The sequence below is a fragment of the Camellia sinensis genome, chromosome 6, assembly GCF_055761805.1.
Source record: "Camellia sinensis isolate YWXY chromosome 6, ASM5576180v1, whole genome shotgun sequence".
Classification (NCBI taxonomy): Eukaryota; Viridiplantae; Streptophyta; class Magnoliopsida; order Ericales; family Theaceae; genus Camellia; species Camellia sinensis.
The window spans coordinates 188,161,149-188,185,392 of NC_138966.1; the positions used below are offsets into that span (position 1 = coordinate 188,161,149).

The following is a 24,244-nucleotide window of genomic DNA, read 5'->3' on the forward strand; positions in this document are numbered from 1 at the left end:
TAATTACATTACCAAATCCTCCAAAAGTCTTCATCATTTGGGCTGAGGGTTATAATTGATATTTTGATGGTTTTTATTGCTGATGTTATCCAAAATTGCCAGGTCTCCTAATGGGGATTAACAGAAGGGGAAAAAATTGTAATGGAAATTGAAATCTTAGGGTGTAGTGTAATTTCTTAAATGTCAAGGGAAAATCTATACGTGTCGGTGTAATTTATTTTTTAAAATATTATGGGTTCAACTATTTTTTATTATTTCATGGCTAATATTTGGACAAATTTTATTGGTAGTGTCTACATTTTATCTTGTGTCATCTTAGTATTTGCCATTTCAATTAGTTTAATTTTGGTTCTTAATTTTAGATTTTGTATCAATTTGTATAATTATAAGGCTGATTAGGGTTCTTGAAAAAAAAAAAAAAAATCACTGAGTTGATTGATGTTAACTTACTAAATTACACAAGTTTTTAATTTTATTCATAAAAGCATGACCAATGTCGCTTGTATGCACATTGTTCATAAAAAAATACGGGAAATTATAATCAATTGGACTAAATTGAGACAAAATCATAAATTTAAATTAAAAAATAAACTAATTGAAATTATAAAAGTTAAAACGATACAAAGGTCAAAGTATAAGAACTACTAGTATTATTTACTCTTAATGTTTTTATACGAATGTAAGATTTCATGCGAGTGAGGAAATCAAATTTCTTAATTGTTTGTGATAATAGTAAATTCTTTATATAGTGAATTTTTCACCATAAAAGATTTTTTTTCCATCTCGGATTGTACAAATATGAGTCATGTCATGACTATCTGAAATAACAGGAGAGAAACTAAAAATATATAACAGAAAATAATAATAATTATAACTGTTTTTAATAAATCCTCTTTACTTCTGCATTTAAACATGTTTGACTTTATAAATGAAAAAAGGGTTTCTAAAAAACATAATAAAAAATACTAAAGATTTCAAAAGATGTAATAAAACTTTTACCAAATATGTGACATCGGTGTGGGACCCACATCAAAGAGAAAGAAAATCTTAGAGACCTCAAAAGATGTACTAAAATTTCAACCAAATCTGTCATGGGCAGATTTCGTAAAAATTTTGGTACACCTTTTCAGTATCCCACATGTGACACATTTGGTAAAAATTGTAATACAGTTTTTGGAATCTCAACATGTGAGTCTCACACCCATTTGAGGCATTTGATAAAAATTTTAATAAATTTTTTGGGATCTTTAGCATTACTCAAAAAGAATGAAAAATGGTAAAGATTCCAAAAGATGTATCAAAATTTTAGATGTTCTATTTTTAAGATTTATTATCTATTCAGTACTATTAATAAAAGAGACTGATATTTAATGCGTATAAATCCCCAAAATAGGACCTATTAGGAATATTACTAAATATCTCCCAAGTGGGACCACGTGAAAAAGAATTACATTTCTTGTCAGAAAGGATAAGAGGTTTTGACCATCAGAACTACTTTCTAGCAAAAATAGGCTACTAAGATTTCCAAATCCTATCCATCTCAAAATCGCAAAATTAATGGGAATTCATTATTATAAAAGCATCCAATTACCATTCTTTTTCTCATTCTGTCTTCTCTCTTCTGTGAGATTTTTTCATTCTGTCTTCTCTCTCCTGTGAGATTTCTTGTTTGAAGAAGATTTAATAATTTTGAGTGTGTGTGTTTTTCAATTTGGAGAAGCAAAGATGGCTAATGCAGAGGTATTCAAATCGAAAATCACTGTATATGTGGTTGCTTGTTGGATTGTCGCAGCTTTTGAAGGCCTAATGTTTGGTTATGATATTGGAATTTTAGGTAATGCCTTCAACTATATTAATTTAATTCTTTGATTAGAAAATCATAGATGTTAGACTTATTTATTTTGATGATTTGTCTAAAGAGAAAAATCAGCCCCTACAAGAAGAAGAAGAATGATGAAATGAAAATCACCAAGATGAACAATAGAGGTAATGTATGGGTGAAGATTCCAAAGAGGTAAATGAAGGTATAACTCCTAACACACCTTTAAGCTTAAAGTTCTATATTCTTTAAGGTGTGATTTGTGTACAATAGGTTGTGTTTAATCATTGCTTCCATGCAACCTAAGTGTACTAAGTTTGCTAAGTCATGTTTTGCTAGTTTCTTTCAAACCCTCATTGAACTCAAAAATAAGAATTCTATTATTTTGATGAATGCCTATTAGAATATGAATGATTCATGTATTCATTAACATTATATATCATATCATCCATTGCTATGAAAAAGAGATAAGAAGTGATAAATATTTTTTGTAAGTATACTTTTCACATCTTATATATGACTTCATACTAATATGTTAATTTCCTTTTGAGTTATATCTTTGTAGAATCAATTTTGATGTCATAGCATGTTTTTGAGATGTATACTATCTATATTTTGAATTGTACATTTATAATCTCAAGAATATGCCCAATATGAAAATTTCATGCTTATATGCTTTACATTGGAATATTTGAATGAGTTATGAAATTCGTTAATTATGATCCATCAACAATATCTAAATGAAAAGAAGTATTATATGTTTGTAGAGACATTGCATCTATCCTATTGAATATCTTTTGAATATGGATTATATTGGCATACATCTCATGAAATGCTTTTGATTGATAAATTGTTTATAGTATTCATGTTGTATTCCACATTGAGTAAAATGTTTTATCATACTTGAGTATGTGGATTGAATTGATAAAAATGCCTCTTGATAATGTTATGTGATTAAATGAGATTGTTGCATCATTTTTTAATAAAACAAAGAGCATAACAAAGGCCTAATAAATTAAAACATAATTAAACATAATAGGCATTCATCAAAATAATATAATTCTCATTTTTTAGTTCAATGAGGGTTTGAAAGAAACTAGCAGAACATGACTTAGCAAACTTAGTACATTTAGGTTACATGGAAGCAATGATTAGACACAACCTATTGTACACAAATCACACCTTAAAGAGTATAGAACTTTAAGCTTAAAGGTGTGTTAGGAGTTATACCTTCATTTACCTCTTTGGAATCTTCACCTATACATTACATCTATTGTTTATCTTGGTGATTTTCATTTCATCATTCTTCTACTTCTTGTAGGGGTTGATTTTGCTCTTTAGACAAATTATCAAAATGAATAAGTCTAACATCTATGATTTTCTAATCAAAGAATTAAATCAATATAGTTGAGGGCATTACCTGAAATTCCAATATCATAACCAAACATTAGGCCTCCAAAAGCTGCGACAATCCAACAAGCAACCACATATACAGTGATTTTCGATTTGAATACCTCTGCATTAGCCATTTTTGCTTCTCCAAATTGAAAAATACATACTCAAAATTATAAAATCTTCTTCAAACAAGAAATCTCACAGGAGAGAGAAGATAGAATGAAAAAAATCTCACAGAAGAGAGAAGACAGAATGAGAGAAAGAAGGGTAATTGGATGCTTTTATAATAATGAATTCCCATTAAGCAAGGGAATTTTGCAACTCAAAGAATGACATTGTACTCTTTCAAAAATTAGGAGCCCTGTCATTTTTACACACCAAAGAAAGCTTATAAAAGGATTCATTTGAGAAACTTAACTTGAATGGTCCCAATAGGATAATGTGAACCTTCAGGTGTAACGGCCCAAACATCTGCTATTTCACCAAGAAATAATAAATGTGGTCAATGGGTTTGCCAATTAAGTAATTTTGTTTCATTTCCTTTCTTTTCTTTTTTGGCAAGTGAAATGTGTAAGCACCATAATATCTCATTAATTTAAGAACTCTTGGTTACTTGCTTATGTATTGAACTTGTTGTTCAAATTTTGAAATTAAATAAATAGATTTATGAAGAAATCAAATTATATATATACTAAGAACACATGCTAATAATTACAACTAAATTTCAACAGAAATACACAAAACAATAAAAGGGTAAAGAGACGAAACCGAAGCCTGCACGGAAGCAGTTTCCTTAAAACAGATTTCGCCGCCTCACTGGTCAAGTGCTTGAGGAATCCCGACGTCTGTCTCCCAGGATACGACGGTCAAAACCAGCTACGACAGAAGCACTCTCTGTCTAGCTTAGCGAATAAAACAGTGGCATCACTCTCTCACTGTAGGAACTTTCAGGCAAACTGACTTGTGAAATGGAAGTAAAAATTTCTGTGTTTGAGACTTGACAGGAGGGTCTCAATTTATACATGTATAGGGGAGAGAGGAAGAGCCTCCAGCCTTTATGGCTGTTCATAATGCACCATTAACCTCTGCAATAAAGGCAGGAGTTACAAACCCTATTAATGTAGGAGTTACAAACCCCATTAATGCAGGAGTTACAAACCCCATTAATGTAGGAGTTACAAACTTCATTACCTTTTTTCCATGAAGCTAACTTCATGAGGTAATTTCTCATTCAAATCTCAATGGTTTTTGGCCATTCTATCTGTGGTGTAAAGATCTCAATGCAAAGTATCTAGACCCACTTGGACCCAATACAATAGATGGTTGGGACCCACTTTAATCTTTAATTAAAGTCACCACACTTTAATATTAAATTAAAGTCCCCAAAAATCATTTTTTCCAACAATCCCCCACATGAATAAAAATTGACCGAATGACTCAACAAACGAACACCGTTCAACAATAATGACTCGGAGAGAGAATACAACGGACTAACCCCGACATCAGAGAAGGTAGCTTTTGGCTTTGAACCTCTCCCAGTGAAAACCTATCGAGTTTACTGGCTGATCAGTGAATATGACATCTTGAACTGCTCTGCCGTTTATGTAAACTGAGACAATAGATCTCACACGGGAATTACTCCTACCACCATTCTGTTCTCACTGGTGTGCTCTGTGTGGCCCTGGACACTAGCCTGGTTCAATGAGTGGTTTCAAAGAATCTTGGCCTGCCCAATTCTTCTAGAAGCGGCCCCACTTCACACTCACATAGGTGACTCTACTTGAGTATCCTGCTATACTCAGCTCAATAGCTTAACACACTAGAGTCATTAAAAGCTCAGCTTAACCTCTACACTTGCAGGTATCACTGATAGAAGGAATGGCTGGAGGTTTAACCTCCTCAGTGACATACCACCGTTACACGCAATTAGGTTGTCCCATTGAACCTAGATCTTGGGATCTCCAGTCATCTAGGTTGGGTTTCCATTCCGGTAACTTCCAAAGGCCTCAACCCCATTCCTTTTGACGACGTTTCGACTAACACTCGATTTAACCCTTTGGTTAGCGGATCCGCAATGTTGTCCTTAGACTTTACATAGTCTATAGAGACAACTCCATTCGAGAGTAGTTGTCGTATGGAATTATGTCTACGACGGATATGTTTAGACTTTCCATTATACATATTACTCTGTGCCCTACCAATTGCAGATTGACTATCACAATGAATACAAATAGCAGGCACAGGTTTGGACCAACTTGGAATATCTTCAAGGAAATGGCAAAGCCATTCAGCTTCTTCCATTGCTTTATCCAAAGCAATAAACTCTGATTCCATCGTTGATCTAGATATACACGTTTGTTTGAAAGATTTCCAAGACACCGCTGCTCCACCAAGAGTGAACACATATCCACTAGTGGACTTTGAGTCCTTTATATCTAATATCCAATTTGCGTCACTATAGCCTTCAAGCACCGCTGGATATCGAGTATAATGCAACCCATAATCCCGAGTGTAGCGTAAATACCTTAACACCCGCACAATACCCTTCCAATGAGAAGCATCGGGATTACTTGTGTATCTACTAAGCCTGCTAACCGAGTAAGCTATATCCGGCCTAGTACAACTCATCAGATACATTAAACTTCCAATTACCCGAGAATATTCTAACTGTGAGACACTTTCATTATTATTCTTGGTAAAATGTAGACTTAAGTCTACAGGTGTCGATGACACACTCATATCTGATCCACTAAACTTCTCAAGTATCTTATCAACATAATGACACTGAGATGGTATAATTCCGTCAGAGATTCTAGTAATCTTAATTCCCAGAATAACATCTGCAATGCCCATATCCTTCATGTCAAACTTAGAGTTTAACAACTTTTTGGTAGTTTTGATCATTTCATCGTTACTACCTATAATGAGCATATCATCAACATATAGACACAAAATGACATAACCTCTGTCAGTGTCTTTGACATAAACACACTTGTCACATTCGTTGATTCTAAACCCATTTGACAACATTGCGTTGTCAAACTTCTCATGCCATTGTTTAGGCGCTTGCTTCAAACCATACAAAGATTTGACAAGTTTACAAACTTTCCTGCTTTGCCCTGGAGCTGAAAATCTTTCAGGTTGCTCCATGTAGATTTCTTCATTCAAATCTCCATTTAAGAAAGCTGTCTTTACATCCATCTGGTGAATTTCTAGATTGTGCAAAGCAGCAATCGCAATCACCATCCGAATGGATGTTATCCTAGTAACAGGTGAGTACGTATCAAAGTAATCCAGGCCTTCTCGTTTCCTGTACCCTTTGATAACAAGTCTCGCCTTATACTTGTCAATAGACCCATCAGCCTTCATCTTTCTTTTAAAAATCCATTTGCAGCCTAAAGGCTTGCAACCTGGAGGTAAATCTACCAACTCCCAGGTGTGGTTCTGTAAGATGGAGTCAATCTCACTTTTGACCGCTTCTTTACATAATGGACTCTCAGGAGAAGTCACAGCTTTGTGGAAAGTTTGAGGTTCGTTCTCAACCATATAAGTTAAGAAGTTTGGACCAAAAGATTTGGATATCCTAACCCTTTTACTCCTTCTGGGCTCATCTAAAACCTCAATTTGATCATCACCTGGATCATCAATATGATCATCCTCACTAGCAAGCTCATCAAATTTCTCCAAAGACCTTGGAACCCTTTCATGGGTTCGGCAAGGAAAAATGTCTTCAAAGAAACATGCATTCCTTGACTCCATAATGGTATTCCTGTGTATGTCTGGAATTTCAGACTTATGTACAAGAAACCGATATGCATTACTATTATGTGCATAACCAATGAATATACAATCCACGGATTTCGGGCCTATCCTAACCCGTTTGGGTGTAGGAATTGCCACTTTTGCAAAACACCCCCACATTCGTAAGAATTTATACGAAGGCTTAACGCTTTTCCATAACTCTTTTGCTGAGCTCTTGGAACAAAACACACTATAGAGTGAGTCTGCCAAGCTGTTGAACACATAGTTCCGGCAAAGATAGTCTGTCTGCTTCCATGTGTTAAGCGCCATGACTTTCTGCCTATCAGGCTCATTCTCTGCCATGGCTGGAGGATCTCGCTCAGAACCTTTGCAAGGTTTAGCGTGGTCAAGTAGAACAGCATCTTTTGCTGCCATCTCTTGAAGTTCACCCCAGCAAATTTCTCTGGGCGCTCATGATGACTGAGCGGTCCTCCTGGAACAGCTAGAGTAACGCCATGGTTGACCACAGAGGTCACAACAGTAGGGGTTGGCAACCCAGTTGCCCCGGGGTTCAGATCCCCACCAACATTAGCAGTAGCAGCAGCATCAGTGATAGTTGCCATTTCGAACAAATAAAACCTCCTTTTTAGCCAAGGCTAAACACTTTGGTTTCTATTCCAGAAAACCAAACCAAAATCCAAACTTACAAGCAATTTAAACTTGCAAACAATTTAAAATTGCTACAACCAAATACATGCATATAAAATGCGTCTAATAAACAAATAAAACTTGCTACTACAAATTGGTAAACAAACCAACTAAATCTCAAAATTTTTTTTTTCTTCAAACATAAAAAAAATAACCAATCCAATTGAGGATTATAAGTAGTCCAAACAATTCCTTTCTACGCTTAGGTATGCCTACAAAGAGAGTTAGTAGAAAACGACAACATAATATAAAGCAATTGTACATACAATCAAATATTATTTAACCTTCTAGCAAATCATAGAATAACAAAATAACTAAGGAATTAAGATACTATACAAGTTACAAAACCTTATAACTTCTACATTAAATTAAAAAATTAATTGCCATAAATTATATAAGAATTTAATTCACAATAACCATGTAAATAAATATAGGCAAGTTACACAAATTTTATAACTCCAAAGAACTACATTTAATTCAAACTTTAATTCATCCAATTAAATCACACACTATTCATGGAAATAACTTATGTGTATAACTCTAGAAAACTAGAAGCAATTTCACATGCAAATTAGATAGTAAAGCTAGAAGCATGCAAAATCAAAATATACATATGCAACATTAGACAAATAGGATGAAACCAAATAAGTAGCATGCAATTTATGTAAATAATTTGAATTGTTTATATGTAATAAACTAATAACCAAGCACTTCAAGTATATAACCATTCAACCATTAACATGCAAAAATTCTAAAGATTAAATCATGTAATCTAGTCTAGAAAATAATAAGCATGTAACAAATTAAAACCTAGAATAGAATAGAATTAGTATGTCAAAATTGCAACATCAATAAAATTCATGCAAATCATAGAAGGGGAATGATGAACCATACTCATAAAATAAGATCAGAGTAATACAATTAAGTATACAAATTATGATAGAGCATTCTAATTAAACTAAACAATAAGAGAATCACATTGCATAATTTACAATCATTGAAATAGGGAGCAATTCCGCAACAGTTCCTAGTAACATTATACAAATGTCTATATAAATCTATTCGATCAATTTCATAGGAAAAACATATATGAAAAATCTGTTTTAAGCTTGTTGTTCAAATTTTGAAATTAAATAAATAGATTTATGAAGAAATCAAATTATATATATACTAAGAACACATGCTAATAATTACAACTAAATTTCAACAGAAATACACAAAACAATAAAAGGGTAAAGAGATGAAACCGAAGCCTGCACGGAAGCAGTTTCCTTAAAACAGATTTCGCCGCCTCACTGGTCGAGTGCTTGAGGAATCCCGGCGTCTGTCTCCCAGGATACGACGGTCAAAACCAGCTACGGCAGAAGCACTCTCTGTCTAGCTTAGCGAACAAAACAGTGGCAGCACTCTCTCACTGTAGGAACTTTCAGGCAAACTGACTTGTGAAATGGAAGTAAAAATTTCTGTGTTTGAGACTTGACAGGAGGGTCTCAATTTATACATGTATAGGGGAGAGAGGAAGAGCCTCCAGCCTTTATGGCTGTTCATAATGCACCATTAACCTCTGCAATAAAGGCAGGAGTTACAAACCCCATTAATGCAGGAGTTACAAACCCCATTAATGCAGGAGTTACAAACTTCATTACCTTTTTTCCATGAAGCTAACTTCATGAGGTAATTTCTCATTCAAATCTCAATGGTTTTTGGCCATTCTATGTGTGGTGTAAAGATCTCAATGCAAAGTATCTAGACCCACTTGGACCCAACACAATAGATGGTTGGGACCCACTTTAATCTTTAATTAAAGTCACCACACTTTAATATTAAATTAAAGTCCCCAAAAATCATTTATTCCAACAGAACTTACGGGGAATGTTTAGAGTCTGCATTTGGCCATCTACCCTTTTTACTCGATGATGGGTGTCCGTTCCTTTCAACTCAGAAGGAGACTTCACCAGGGAGAATTTCTTCTTCCTGTTCTTAAATTTCTTTTAGAAACTTGGGGGGCTTGTTTTAATGTTGAGAAGGTAGATTCACTCAACATTATGTCTAGGGCAGTTGGTTTCTTTTTTTTTTCAGTTTCTCTGTTGCTCTTTATTTGGGATGATGAAATTGAGGAGTTTCAAAAGAATTTGTAAAAACAATAACCACATTGATTTTCTTTCTTCAGTCTATTTTTAATAGGTTTGAAGTTTCCCAATCATGAGCTATCACAAAAAAAAAAAAAAAAAATGTGGTTTAAGTATCTTGGAGTATTTATTGGAAGATAAGGTTTGGAGAATATAGTATAGGAAAAATAGGTAGAACTAAGGACTAAAAGAGAACAAGAAAATAAGCTGATTATTTCTTTATTAGTATGACTCTTATGTAATAACTACGTCGGTATACTTTTCCTTGGTCCCTCAAATTGAAATAGTGCAATAATAGTGATGTTAGTTGTTGTTTTCATTTGGAACTTCCCATCCATTTGATCTGGTTTCAACTTCGTTCCAAGATTTTGAAAGTGTTAATCCACAAATTATATTGTATTCACAACACTCTATAACTTTTGAGTATTGTAGTGTTACTTGTGCATATATTTTAACGTTTTTGTGCCATACACTTCACAAACTTTGTTTTTACACTGTTTTACTTACCGTGCTATTGGAAATTGTAAACAGTACACGTATTTTATTCTTTTTAATTTTATTGACTATTCTTTTATTTTTTTTATTTAGAATGGGACAAAAGAGCCTATTAGTAAGGTTGTCTCTGACTTGAATGGAGCAAAGTTGGAGCCTGATATTGGTGAGTCATTGTTTTGCTTCCATATAATATCTTTAGTGTACTTAGTTATTTGTGGCATCATATACTTCAGTTAGGAGGCAAGCATCTTATTGGGCCTAAGCCTCTTGGACTTGAGTTTGATTGAAGATATGTATTTTCTCATAATCCGTTATATAGGTCTATTCTTTAATTTACGTAATATTCTTTAATTGGGTTTTTGTAGCATGATACGTATTGTTGGGCTCATTTAAGCTCTTGGACAATTGGGTGACTTGATAATTCAAAACAGCAGAAATCATAACAATGGAACTACCAATCGGGTATGGCACTTTAAAGAATTGTTATAGACATGACCTCACAAAAAAGCCACCTGTCCTTCATACTCCAAAAGCATTTTCCCACAACACGTGCCTCCATGTAGCACCCATGATGTTTATAGAAGGATCAATTTCATCTCTATACAACTCATGATTCCTTAGCTCTCTAGTAGACTCCAAAATATAAAGCACATATGAAGTTCAATGAACTTTAAACTTTTTTACTGATTTACACTGAGCAACACAACCTGTTACATATTTGGGTTTGAATTCTTTAGGATTATCAATTATTTTCTGAAACTTATATGGGTTAGTATTCCTTAAAAACAAACAACTACACAACAAGTTCGACATATGCAAATTCTGATGGTTAACTTAGTGAACTTTGACATGTGAATATGCCATGCATATTACAATATGATGGGGACTTAAACCACAAATGGATGTGTAGGTGCGTTGGGTGTATTGATTGATTTATTTGTTTGGGAACAATTAAGATTGCGGACCAAGATAAATATTATAATGATTTCTTTTAATGAAATTTGGGGAGAAATCCTAGAGGTATTTGGTTTACTTTTTCTTTAACGAGAGATCCTTTCTAATTATAAATGTCCTATAGGTAACATTTTCCATTGGAAGATTGACTTATAAATAAAAATAAGACACTAGCTATTATTTTTCTTTAATTCTGGTTTTAAGATTTCTACACCTATTTTATCATATATCTTTGACAATATAACTGCTTCTTGTTGCTATGTTTTTAGAACTTCAGATTTTTACGTCTTTATAATTTATATGTATCCACTTAATAGTGTGTCTAGATCAACAGTCTGCTTTAACTTTTTCTTAGAGGAGAAATTTGGAAGTTGAATTGAATATGTTGTCTTTGCACTTAATTAATATTCCTGTTGAGTTTTTCCTAGAAAAGAAAAATGAAAACATTTCTGGTGGGTTTGTGCAATGTTTGGCTGGATTTGAGGGGATAGAATGAGTTCTGGGTTGTGATATTTGTCCTGCTTGTCCCAATGGGAAGTCCTTCGCTTCTAAACAACAAATTATTATTAGTTCTTTGTTTTGTAGAAGGTGATTGCTTAGTTTTGTGCTAAACAAGACACTAGCTTTGCCAAAGGACCTCAATTTTTGTCCTTCGCTTCTATAAAGATGTTATCTTGTATTTCTCTTCCCTTAATGAAATCAATGTGTTTGGGTTGGGAGGAAATAATAGTTTCAAGGCAAGGTTTGAAAGTTGCCTTGTTCAAATATAAAGGTGGGAAAATCTTTTCCTTATTTTTGTGCAGATAATTATACATCTTTTTGGTAATTTTTTGTTGTTAACCATAGCAATGTAAGTATTAAGAGGTCGAGCATCCTTATGGTTTAGAGATGAGTTTTTGTTGTGGAACTGGAAATCAACATTACTGGCATAGAAAGAACCTTATACTTTGGTCAGTTAATGTAAGTTTCAACTGCATCATCTTAAACATTTTGAAGGAGAAATGAAAATAAAGATAGTTGTTGTTGGCTAGTTAGTTTATGTGATACTTCGTCACATGTTTGGTCCTTGTGATTAATCTTTCATAAACCATATGTAATTTTGAAGCCTTTTAAGATAGTTTATGTACATCTTTCATAAACCATATGTAATTTTGAAGCCTTTTAAGATAGTTTATGTACTTTGTCACGTGTTTGGTCCATGTAGTTAATCTGTGCGCGCGTGCATGTGTTCATTTTTACTCAAACTTATCTATTTACTTTGACAACTTTCTTTAGCGTTTTTGGGTCAGTTTTGGTTATTTTTATAATTTCTTTAAGATTCTTATTTGAACTGAAATCACTTTTTACTTTATATTAGCCAACTTTCAGAAAATTTTGAGAATGAAAATTTGGAGAATGAAAATTTTCTTTCAGAAATTTTGAATCAGATTTCACATGCATTAACTTCTCATTTGGCACTCAATCAGCCCACTAGGAATGTTTATGGCTTTACCATAGTTATAGCCGAATACGGTCTAAACTTAGTCGAAATAGGGCTTTCGAGAGGAAAAATTCAAAACAGGCCCCGAACCACCATGTGGCTCTCACGGACAGCTTCCCCATGACAAATAGGACTTATGACAACTGACGGAATGTAATTCGGACTTGTAGGTTGAGAGTTAGAGTCGAATAAGCCCTAAACTTAGTCGAAAAAGGGATTTCCAGGGACAAAAATTCAAAACAGCCCCCAAACTACTATGTGGCTCACACGAATAGCTTCGCCATGACAAATAGGACTTGTGAGAATTGAGGGAACGTAATTCGGACCCGTAGGTAGAGAGTTAGAGCCGAATACGTCCAAAACTTAGTCGAAAAAGGGCGTTTCGGGGGCAAAATTTCAAAACAGTCCCCGAACAACCATGTGGCTCACATAGACAGTTACCCCATGACAAATAGGACTTGTGAGATCTGACGGAACGTAATTCGGACATGTAGGTTGGGAGTTAGAGTCGAATACGTCCAAAACTTAGTCGAAAAAGGGGGTTTCGAGGGCAAAAATTTAAAACAGCCCTCGAACGACCGTGTGGCTCATAGAGACAGTTCTCCCATGAAAAATAGGACTTGTGAGAACTGACGGAACGTAATTCGGACCCGTAGGTTGGGAGTTAGAGCCGAAAACGCCCTAAACTTAGTCGAAAAAAGGCGTTTTGGGGGCGAAAATTGAAAACAGCCCCCGAACGACCGTGTGGCTCACACAGATAGCTTCACCGTGACAAATAGGACTTATGAGATCTGATGGATCGTAATTCAGACCCGTAGGTTGGGAGTTAGAGCCGAATACGCCATAAACTCGAAAAAGGACTTTCCGGGGGCGAAAATTCATAACAGGCCCTGAATACACCTTACACTTAGTCGAAAAACTTGCAACACTTAGTTAAAAAAACAACAATTTTATTAAAATAACATCTACATATTCTAATAATTGCCTTTATATATTTATAGGACGAAGAAATTACATATTACATTGTTTGTGCAGTTGGTTGGAATAAATATTGCATGATACATATATATATATATATATATATACTTTCTTTTATTTTCAAGAAGATATTTCTCGATTGTTCTACCTTAAATGCATGTTAGAATATGTTCCATATGGCTGACTGAATTGATATTTTTCAACCAATTCTAATGTTTCGTTTTTTGTTTTTCTTTGTAGATGGCTTTGTTGCGTGGATTTGTGGATAATCCATATTGGTGTATGGAGAAGAATTTTTACTTGTGTAGAACTAATATAATACTTTTGTCGTCCTCAACTTTTGTGAAGTTCATTATTACTAATACAAATTTTTTTTGGCAATCAATAGATAATGAATGTCGTGGTACATAGATCACTTTCTGTCGTGGTACATATATACCATTTGTCGGCGTACATATAGGACGTTTTGTCATGGTCCATAGAAAACTTTTGTCGTAGTACATATATCATCTTTTGTTGTGGTACAGATTATGATGGTAATTTGTATCATGCTAAATGGTAATTTTGCTTGGTAGTAAATGTATTTTTTTGTATATGGAGGGCTTTGATTTTTGTATGATATATTTTGTATGGAATTATTATTTTAGTTTGGACAATAGTTGATTTGTATGGATTTTGATATTTAATATTATTTATTTTTGGTATATGGATGCAGATTGTGGAATGATGGATAGTATGTATCATTTTGTTTTTATAGGCACACTACAACAAAAAGCACTTTTGGTGACCAAATTTGGCAATTAAAAAAAATTTGTCGCCAAAACTTGTGGAATTGGTGACTAAAAAGTTTTTTAGTTGGTAAAAGTACAATATTTAGCTACTAATTTTTTTAGTCGGGAAATATTGATTATTGGCGACTAAAAAAAGTTTTAGTTGCTAAAAATACCCACAATTAGCGACTAAAAAATGTTTTAGTCGCTGTATAGATAGTTTTGGATACTAAATTTTTTTAGTCGCTGAATGAAAAACAAAAAATTACTTTCAGACTTTTGGCGACCAAAAATTTATTTTTAGCAACTAAACAATATTTTAGTCGTTAAAGAATTAAAATATTTGGAGGGAAAATTTTGAATTTTGGGGGGATTTATAAAATTAATTGGCGACCAAAATATTTAGTTGCCAAAATACTACTTTTAGCGTCTAAAACAATTTTAGTCAGCAATAGTATATAATTTAGGCTAAAATAATATTTAGTCAGATTTTTTGCATCCTTTTTAGCGACTAAAATAATATTTAATCGCCAAAATACTACTTTTAGTGACTGAAACAATTTTAGTCGCCAATAGTATATAATTTAGGCTAAAATAATATTTAGTCAGATTCTTCGCACCCTTTACTGACTAAAATAATATTTAGTCGCCAAATGGCATGAAATTATACATTTCCTGACAAATAAATCATTTAGTTGTGGAAGCTCAAAATTTTATAAAGGGAGTAATTTCAGATTCACACTTGTGTCTCACACTTTTACCCTCTCTGTGTATACACCACAACCACCGAACCGCTGTCTCAGCCAACCTTACCACTGCAAATCAAGAAACCTCACGACGATAAAACCTCACGACCGCACATCCTCAGCACCGTCGGTTCCCGTAAGCCGCATATTAGCACCGCCACCGCCGCTAGCAGGTTCGCTCTCTCACTCCCTTTCGCTTTGTTGCTCTCTGTCTCGCTCTAACTCTCTCTATCTCGTTCTCTCTCTACCCCTTCTTCTATTTCCCCAACTGTTAACTCTTGCTCTAGGGTCGTTTATTCTACTCATTCAGTTTAATTTTGTCTTCACTTCTGAAATGGGTTTGTTTGAAGTGGTTTCATTACTAGAATTTTATGGGTTTAATGTTGTAAATGGGTTTGATTTTAGGGTTTGATACCTTTCTCCCTATTTTTCCATTCTCTTCAGTATAATATATCATTTCCTCTTGTGCTTAGTTTCATTTGCAATCAGACAGATTGAAAGAAAATGGAGTACTAAATTCCACTTAATCTTGCATTGGTTAATATGTTGATTTTCATTTTTACATCCTGACTGTAGGTGGTCAGCGCTATCAAGATGGGTGCACTACTCAAAATATGAGGTCGCTTAAATTTCTCAGTAACTTTTACTCCATGTTCTTCACCAGTGGCTAGATTTTATAAGGAGAACAAAGTTGTGAATGGTTGAGTTTAGATTTTACTGCATTAATAATGAAGAATCAAATGTCTTGATTCTTATAATATAACAGTGAAGAATAAAATACTTGTGATCATTAAGTCTTGTTGACGGTTGTAGGGGTAGATGTCTGGGATTGTTAGTAGTCCACATGCTTCATAAATGTTTTTAATAAACAATACCAATTCAAAAGAAAAAAAACTTAGTATCTGCATAACAAATGTGAAGTGTTAACAACCCATATTTTGAAAGATATGTTTCCTGCCTGTGCATTGTTGTAACAACCCCCATACTGTTTACTGATTAATGACTGAATGATTACCGTTAATCATTGATTACTGCGAAATGGAACTGATAATGACTGATAATTGAACTGATTAAAGTACTAAACTGACTGACTGAAATTGGAAACCGAATCGATTGAGTATATGTTAGTTAAATTGCATTCTATCTGTTTAACTGTATGATTATCTGTTCATGCTTATATGTTTAAACTGCTAATTGAAGGCCTTATCGGCGGCCGAATTAGAAACCGATTGATGTTCCTTGACCCTCGTAATTAATGTGATTTTACGGTGTATTTACTTGAAAACTGATTAGGTGTGATTGAATTAGATTAAAATGAGTTAATTGCAAAGTTTGCCGTAATTACCTAAATGCCACTTAAGTGGCCCACTACTTGGCTCATCTCATTACACTCATACATACACATTTCATCAGCTCATTCTTGAGCACAGCACCGACTAGAGAGAGAGAAATAGAGAGTGAGAGGGAATTGAGTTGAGTTCGAGTTTATTGGTGGAATTGCTTGGTAATTGAAGTGTAGATTACTAATTTGAGCCTCTAGCCTTGCATTGGAGACCTAAGGTAGAGTAATTACTCTCTTGTTTGTGAATTGAGCTAGTTCTTGCATGATTCATGCTTCATTGTAGAACTAAGTCATATTTTGGTTCATTGTTGTTGATTTGAAGCTCATTTCATGCATGCATGTTTGTATTGTAGATGTTTGAGTTGTTTTCATGGCAAAAGGTTACATGCATGTTCATAATCATGTTTAAGTCCATGATTTCACCACGTTCTGAAAAGAATTGGCTCCTAAGAGCATCAAATTGAAGCTTCAAAATGGTTTGAATTCATGCATGTTGCATGTTCATATTGTTCTTGAAATTGGTTTGAAATTGGGTTTGAATAGAAAACCCTTGGGCTTTGATTTCTCAAATTGAGCTTTGAACTATGACATTCTATATGTTTATAAGAGTTTTCCAGAAAATGAGCCCAAGAGGATCGGTTTGAGTTGTTAGCAACTTGGTTTTGAGCTTGAAGGTGCAATCTGGAATTTCCAGATTTCGCACTTCCGCTCGAGCGGGTATAGTGACGCTCGAGCGTAGAATTCGAGCACCCAGCGTCTCTGCACTGTTTTGCAGTCCGCTCGAGCGTAGGATTGGGCGCTCGAGCGGGGTCATGTCTCACGCTCGAGCAGGCGTCGAGCGGAGATTTCACCCATCCAGTACCTTTACGGTACGCTCGAGCGGGAAAGTTTACGCTCGAGCGTGTACCTTTGTTTGCCTGTACGCTCGAGCGGGGAAACCTGAGCTCGAGCGGAACTCTGTTTTTCTGAAAATGCTTTTAAATGTACATCTTTGCATCCTCATCCCATTCTAGGCATTCTTAGGCCTAGTTTAAGGCGTCTTGTTGAGGATATAGATGTAGAACACACCGAGGCATTAGGGGTTAAGTTATTATCTTTCCCAGCTGTATAGCTTAGTGTGTTCAATCTGTTAATTGTGTAGGGTTGGCGACTGGAGAGACACGCTCTAGCATACCGTAGCCCAAACTCTGTGAGTAACAATTGTGTAAAGATATGTTCAACTGATATCTTTTGAATACTGAACTGAACTGTTTACTGAACTGGTATTACTGAATGAATGTATGTCCTTTATTTCTGAACTGTACTGTGGCATCCTTAGTACCTACGGTTTACTGTTACTGTTACTGTTACAGAGATCTCTGTCGGTTCCCTCGTGGAACCACTACTGTTTACTGACTGATGGCCATCATTACTGTTCGGTCTTTCAAGACCTACTGTTACTGTTATGCTAATGGATGTACCACATATGACTGTTTACTGTACTGAACAACTGAATGACTGATTGAAATGAACTGTTTTCATACTGTAAGGACATTTATTCTTAACCCATTTACATATTGTGTTATTCACTGGGCTTTAGCTCACTGCTCATATATATATGTAGGTGTACAGGCACCAGACCGCAGCTAGAGGCGTCAGGGTTACTCCAGTTTTGTCAAGCCAGCCTTTGTGCCTCACTGCGAGGTTCCGAGTTGCCATGCTATGGCTTGGGGGTGTTTTGTTTGTTTTCCCCCTTCTGTACTGTTTTACTGTTCTGTATAGACCGGGTGTTACTGTACTGTTACATAGGGTTGAGTCCCTAGTCTGAATGATTGTAAATATTGTGTATACTGCTCTGTACTGTTTATGTGTAAATGTATGGAAAAGCCTTTTTGCATACAGACTGTCACAGCTCAATGGACACTATTTATTTACTGTATTGGCTTCCGCCAGGCCCTGTACTCTGTTTCACTGTATTACTGTTCAGCAGGCCTTCGGTAATCTCGGATTACTGGCCGGTTACGGTGCTAAACCCATAGGGCCGGGTTTGGGTCGTGACAATTGTTGTTCACATATTTAAATTTGGCACTTCTATCAAAGAAAAAGGAAAGAAATAGAAGTCTACCCTGCATAGATAGAATCCATTAGTATTTCCTTTGATTCATTTCTCCTTGTCATATGTTTTCCTCTTTGTCAATTCAATAATGCTTTAAAGAGGTAGTTTTTTGGGCTTTGGTGTTGAAAGTTTGACAATATCTCATAACAAACGATTCCATCTACTCTACACAGACCTTTATAGCTAATTTCTGAAATGAAACATATTATCTTCTGATATATATATATATATATATTTTTTTTGTGTATAACTTGCAAATACACTCGCATGTATGTATCTATTGTTTAAATGGGATAGTGGAGTTTGTAAGCCAAAACAACCTGTTTACCATACATGTTAAAAGAAATGATTACTTTTTTGAATATCCTCAGTTTATATTGCCATTTTACTTTAACCATGAGAAATTTTTATATGATCATGCTAGAAAGTCATCAAAAATCATCCATTACCAGCCATTTATAGTTTTGGAAATTTCTTAAATTGGGTTTTTATCTTTGATTAGTCCCACAACAGCCCGCCATTATAGGCACATCCTGTGTTCAATAATTTGGTTTGGTTGTAAGGTATGTTTTGTTGTCAAATCTTAGGTAGAAGTTTGTCCCTTTTCTCATGATTACAAGCTAATATTTATATTTAAAAATTAAAAATTAACTGATAAAGGTATACACGAACACACTCGTATATATCTTGCCTAACAAACTGATCTCCAAGGTTCAAATTTTCACAATAAAAAACTTGCGTATCTGAGGCTTATACATTTGTTAGAGATTTTCAGAAGAGAGGAGGTTTCCTGTTCAGTTGTTCATTCATAGCTGTTCATACTGACTACAACCTTAAAGAGTCATCATTGGTTGGCTTCACCCATAATTGTTGCTGCATAAAAAGCGCAACTTTTGCACTCCTTGTGCTTACTTATCATGAATTTTCAGATTTTTGTTCAAAGTACTGTAGGTTTTATATGTACTTCTGGGAGTTTTTAATTTTGCGACAAGAAATAACTTCTATGCTGATACTGCAGATAACTGGATTTGCTTTCGCATCAATTGACTCTGATTATATCTATGTACAAGGAGTTGATTATGAGGTGATTCCCTACAAAATTTCTGAAACTGTTTTTTCTTCGTTTGTTTGCTTTACTTCACATCGGTGATGTTACCATCTTTTCCTCAACCTTACTAGTTCTTACAAGTGTATGGATCTTGTTTTGGCATTCTTTTTGTATGAAATTGATATTTTTCTCAAAGGAGGACTTTATATTATAGTTTGAGAATTTGAGACTAGACGGATGCAACACTATCAAGTTTGATCACATGTGGGGTTTTGCAGTTCTATAGGCATGAGGCAATGTTCCTTTTTGATGCGAAATATTTGCATGTGTAACTTTGTCTAGTGAAAGGGGGCTGGTGCTATAGGTTCATAATTGACATGAGATTTGTTACAAGTCATCTTTTAAATTAACTGTCTTTTTTAACCCTAGAAAGAATTGGTGGTTTGGCTATTTGAATAGATTACTTTGTGAAATTCCGTCCAGGTGAAGACTAACAACGTGCCATAATGATCATCCAATTGCAGGTTTTGTGTGGACAATGGAAAGAAAGCAAGAAAGTCTTCTCATTTAGGGGAGATTCAAACTAGCTTGGATTTAGCAAGGCATGATATTCTCTCGGAATGTTCCCATGAAAGAATACACATTGAAATGCCATGTTTTGTCTCAACCATACACTGAATCGCCTAATGTCAGGAATGCCGTGAATTAAGTTGAACACCTAGGTGTAGGCTTCTGCAACATAAGAATCTGCAATGGTCATCGTACAGTTGCGTTTCCTAATTCATCTCTAAATGTTCTTTCTCTGCAGTGCGCCAACAAGGATGTTTTGGGTGGATGGTGTGATTCAGGCAGCATCTTTGTTGCTGACATTGCCAAGGAAAATAAATTGCAGACCGCAGATGGTTTATGTAATGAAGTTATCTATTGATGCTTCAATTGGCTACTCTTTTCTCTAGTTTGCTTTACTCTTGCTGAGCATTTCATTTTTTATTTTTATTTTTATTTTTAATCATCAATTACACAACTATCGACCTATTAAAGTAGATATTTGTGACCAGCATCATTTGTGGGATTTAACAATCCTATTCTGGGATATAAAATCGGAGAATCCAAGATTGATACTGTTTCTGATCTTTTGATTAATCAACTATATGCCTATTCTTTTATCTTAGGATATGGAGTTAGTTACTTTTTTAATAGTTTGCAAGTTTGGCTAGTGATCAATCCAATCAAAGAAAGTCTTTTTTTTTTTTTACTTGTAGCACAGTAGAGTGTCCTTTATATAAGATTAACATAGAAGTTTGTAGATAGATTAATCTCACACTCCTATAATCCCTTTCAAAAGAATTTTGCCGATTAGGAAAGTAACATTGACTCACCTTTGTTCTCAACTTTGTGAATTAGGAGTTCGTTCAATATGAACTTAGAATTCAATCAGAATATATTATTAATCTTTCTTGTGACTTTACTTGTAGCACACTAGAGTGTCCTTAATATACTTGGCACATGACTCTCACACCCCTAGAAGAGCCTTTCATATTCCTAGTTTATGTATCTTCCTATAGATAAATGTACCTATAGGTGTATATTTTTATTTTATTAAGTGCTTTAATAAATGTACCTATAGGTGGTGTGACTGCGATGGATGATTTCTTGATAAAATTCTTTCCAAAAGTTCACGAGAGGAAACTTCATGCAAAGGAAGACAATTACTGCAAATATGATGATCAGTTGCTTCAGCTATTCATATCATCACTGTACTTTGCTGCTTTGGTTGCAAGCTTTGGTGCATCAAAGGCATGTCGTATATTTGGTCGCAAGCCCACAATTCTGGTGGCATCCCTATTTTTCATTGGAGGAGCTGGGTTCAGTGCTCTTGCTAAGCACAAATGGATGCTCATTCTTGGCAGGATTCTTTTTGGCATTGGAGTTGGATTTGGCAATGAGGTATATTTTTTTGTGCCTAAAATAAATTTTATTTTTTGATAATAGAATGTCTAGGTGAGTTTGTCCACCCTCGACTAATCACAAGGCTGAAATTAACTGACAATTTTAGATTTTATCCTCAAATTTTTAATGTTCAATCAACCCTTTAAATTATATTTATTTTACATAAAGTTTATGACAAGCAAGGAAATCTTATTTTTTTCCCCCTAACAATAATCTATGATTCTAGGCTGTTCCAGTGTTCTTATCAGAGATAGCACCAGTCCAATACAGAGGGGCAGTCAACATTCTCTTCCAACTATTTGTCATAATTGGAATTCTCATAGTTGGCATTGTCAACTATTTCACTTCCACCCTCCACCCAATTAGATGGAGGGTCTCCTTAGCCATAGCCGGCGTTCCCGGCCTTGTCCTTTTCTTCGGCTCCATGAATCTTAGCAAAGCACCGGCTAGCCATATCGAACGAGGCAAGGACACTAAAGGCAAAGCAGCACTCAAGAAAATCCGAGGCCTGGACAACGTGGAAGACGAGTATGAAGAAGTGAAAAGGGCATGTGAGATAGCCAAGGAAGTGAAACAACCTTTCAAGAAACTGATGAAGCGCTCGAGTGTGCCACCACTAGTCATAGGGATTATGTTGCAGATATTTCAGCAGATAACTGGGATTAATGTGATTATGTTCTACGCACAGGCTTTGTTTCAGACCACGGGGTTCAAGAACGATGCTTCGCTGTTGTCTGCGGTGATTACTGGGATAGTGAATGTGGCAAGTACTTTTGTTTCAATCTATCTTGTTGATAAGATTGGAAGAAGAAAGTTGCTTCTCCAAGCCTGTGTCCAAATGTTCATTTGCCAACTACTAAATTAATTTCACTTCTTTGTAATTACATTTAAATTCATCTCACATAGTACTTATACTAATTAATTGAATCAAATTCAGGTATCAATTGGTGCAATTCTACTGACTCACTTGAATACTACTGGGACAATGGACAAAGGACTCGCTACGGTTATGGTGGTGCTGGTGTGCTTGTGTGTTATGCGCTTTGCATGGTCATAGGGACCTCTTGGTTGGCTGATTCCTAATGAAACCTTCCCTCTCGAGACTAGAACCTCAAGCTTTGCTTTCGCTATCAGCTCCAACATGTTGATGACTTTCCTTGTGGCTCAAGCTTTCTTATCGATGCTTTGTCACATGCGAGCCTTCATATTCTTTTTCTTCTTGGCTTGGATTTTGGTCATGGGATTGTTTGTGGTGCTTCTCGTGCCGGAGACAAAGGGCGTTCCGATCGATTCCATTGTGGAGAAGGTATGGAAGCAACATCCGGTGTCACGACCCAAACCGACCTTATGGGTTTAGCGTCGTAACCGGCCAGTAATCCTTGGATTACCGAAGGCCTTCATGTAATCAAAATAATCGGGGCTTGTGGAAGCAATAAACAAAACACCAATAGTCCAACGAGCTGTGCATCTATATGAACAAATAATCATATGCAAAAGCGTTAATTTACCCACTTACATTACATAACATATAACACAATATCTTATACAAAAACAAATGTACGGGTAAAAAATGTATAACATAACCGAAAGCTTGCTAATGGCCTTCCAGGCCTAGCCCCGACTCGGAGGCACCCAAAACACTTGGTAGGCTTCAAAACAGGGGCTCGGTAAAAACCCTCCTACACTCTCCCTCCAGAACACTCACCTATAAATATATATATAAAAACAGTGAGCTAGAGCCCAGTGAATAACATTAAAGTAAAGGGATTAGTGAACGAATTCCAAATATACCATATCCGTAAAACAATTCATGACACAATCATTCATATCAATCTCATATCAGAACATAACATAATGGTACATCTCATAGAACATATCACATATCGTCTTCCGACTAGAGTAATCGGTTCCGAATACCGATTAAACACATATCACCACGATGAAGTGGCTAACGAGATCTCATATTCACAGTTATGTCATGGACCCGCATTTACATGCCGTCCCCCATGACTTGGGACTATCTATGGATGCCATAATAGATTTCAAACATGGGACATTCGTTCATGTAAACAATATCATTTCAGAAATCATAACATATCATAACTCATTTGGAACATAATTCATATCAACATATCTTTACAAAAATGTTACTCACAGTGGTTTCCTGTAAACGGTCAATCAACCCTCGAGTCTTGACCTACAACCACAAAGTACATAACACAAGCATATCTTATCATTACACATTCATGTAGCCATCACGGCGTAGCTTTCATTACATTGATTCGTGTTCTTTCTTATCACATCGCTCAAAACACACACTTGCATTCTCTTAATTAGTACATTCTTTACTTAGTGTGTTTCTAATCCATAACCTCATTATGATGGCTTAATTAAGTCTTAGGAATGCCTAAGATGCAATGAGGATGCCAAAATATGAGTTGAAACACTTGGTAAAATTTCTGAAAACAGGGTCCTCACTCGAGCGTAGCTTTCCTCGCTCGAGCGGACATGTAAACATGTGAGGGGTCGCTCGAGCGCAGATTCCTTCGCTCGAGCGGTCTGCAAAAACATGAAACTTCTGGGAGCTTGCATTT

At 35.2% G+C, this 24,244-nt stretch overlaps 1 pseudogene; it reads left to right on the top strand.

The window, feature by feature from the left end:
* Positions 1–1,725: 1,725 nt before the first annotated feature.
* On the top strand, positions 1,726–23,007 carry LOC114297358 (sugar transport protein 8-like; annotated as a pseudogene).
* The last annotated feature ends 1,237 nt before the right edge of the window (positions 23,008–24,244 follow it).